Source organism: Solanum tuberosum, unplaced genomic scaffold, assembly GCF_000226075.1.
Source record: "Solanum tuberosum cultivar DM 1-3 516 R44 unplaced genomic scaffold, SolTub_3.0 scf00204, whole genome shotgun sequence".
Lineage (NCBI taxonomy): Eukaryota > Viridiplantae > Streptophyta > Magnoliopsida > Solanales > Solanaceae > Solanum > Solanum tuberosum.
This window is the reverse complement of record NW_006239127.1, coordinates 721,590-723,641: the sequence shown is the minus strand read 5'-3', so window position 1 is coordinate 723,641 and position 2,052 is coordinate 721,590. Positions and strand designations below refer to the sequence as shown.

Below are 2,052 nucleotides of genomic sequence, written 5' to 3'. Positions count from 1 at the left end.
TCATTTTTATTTTCAATTGTAATCTTGTATTTTTGTTATCTTGTAAGTTTTCACTAACAATTTTAAGGAGATTCAACATGGCTACAATTGAAAAAACCGCGGATTTCAAGATGGGAGACCTTAACAAGTCATTTCGGTTCAATGGTAACCATTTTAAGAGATGGAAGGGTAAAGTACTTTTCTACTTGAGTCTTCTCAATGTTTCTTATGTGTTAACTGAGAAGAATCCTAATAAAGTAGATATCACCTCTATGAATGATGATGAAACTATTTCTAATCTAGAGAAAGTGGAAAAATACGATGGTGAATCCTATAAGTGTCGGTATTATATTCTTAATTGTCTATCTGATAATTTTTATGATAGAACTTACTCTAGTGCAAAGAAAATTTGGAAAGCGTTGCAGAGTAAGTATGATACCGAAGAGGCTGGAGCGAAAAAATATGCGGCTAGTAGATTTTTTCGTTTCCAAATGCAACAAATCAATGGTAGACCAAGCTCAAGACTTTATAATGATTGTTGGAGAGCTAAGGTCCGAGGAGGTAAAAATTGGAGATAACCTTATTGTTTGTGGCATAGTAGATAAACTTCCACCTTCTTGGAAGGAATTTCAAAAACTATGCGCCACAAACAAAAGGAAACCTCCCTTGAAACCTTGATAATGAAAATCCGCATGGAAGAAGAGGCTAGGGGCCAAGATGCACTTTTACAAACAGAAGAGAGCAACATCACAACGAAGGTAAATTTAATTACTTCAAATAATGCTACTCCTGAAACTCACAAAAATACTTCTTTGAAGCCTAAGAAGAAAAAATTCAAGAAAAATAATGGTAGACCTCCCAAGAAAAATAATGGTGAAACTATCCAATTACAAAATCAACAAGTTCAAGACAAGGGACCATGCTTTGTTTGTGGCAAGAGTGGGCATATTGCTCGATTTTGCAGATTCCGGAAACGTGGTCCTAACCCTCAGGCAAACGTTACCGAAGAACCTTTTGTGGCGGTGATTATCGACATAAACATGGTTGAGAATGTTGATGGATGGTGGGCTGATTCTGGTGCAAACCGTCATGTCTGTTATGACAAAGACTGGTTTAAGAAATATACTTATTTTGAGGAGCCCAAAACCATCATGCTTGATGATGCTCACACTACTCAAGTGCTTGGAAAGGGAGATGTCGAATTGTGTTTTACTTCTGGAAGGGTATTAACTTTGAAAGATGTACTTTATACTCCTTCTATGAGGAAAAATTTGATGTCTAGTTTTCTTCTTAATAAAGCAGGCTTTAAACAGATTATTGAATCTGATCAATATGTAATAGTGAAGAAGGGTATTTTTGTGGGAAAGGGGTATGCATGTGATGGGATGTTCAAATTGAATGTTGAAATGAATAAAACTTCTACTTATGTTTACATGCTTTCTTCTAACAATTTTTGGCATGCTCGTTTGTGTCATATTAATGACCGTTATGTTGGAATCATGAGTAGTTTAGGATTAATTCCAATGATTAAAAAGAATTTTGAAAAGTGTGAGGCTTGTAGTAAAGCCAAAATCACTAAAAGGCCTCATTTACAAGTTCAAAGAAAAACTGATTTGTTAGAATTAGTTCATACTGATATTTGTGAACTTGGTGGAATTTTAACTCGTGGAGGTAATAGATATTTTATCACTTTCATTGATGATTTTTCTAAGTTTACATATGTTTACTTGATGAAAAATAAAAGTGATGCTTTTGAAAACTTTAAAGTTTATCTCCATGAAGTTGAAAATCAGTTTGGAAGAAAAATAAAAAGAATTAGAAGTGATAGAGGCCGTGAATATGAGTCAAATGAGTTTAATTCTTTTGTTAGATCATTGGGAATAATTCATGAAACTACTCCTCCTTACTCTCATTCATCTAAAGGAGTAGCGGAAAGGAAAAATAGAACTTTGGTTGAATTGACTAATGCCATGCTTATTGAGTCACATGCACCTTTAAATTTTTGGGGTGAAGCTATTTTAACTGCTTGTTATGTGTTGAATCATGTGCCTCATAAAAAATCTAAATTGACAC

General features: G+C 34.1%; 1 protein-coding gene across 1 annotated transcript in view; it reads right to left on the bottom strand.

Annotated features, from left to right (window-relative positions):
- The window catches only part of LOC102602191 (uncharacterized), a 45,972-nt gene that overhangs the window by 23,491 nt on the left and 20,429 nt on the right, over positions 1–2,052 (bottom strand). The window lies entirely within an intron of this gene.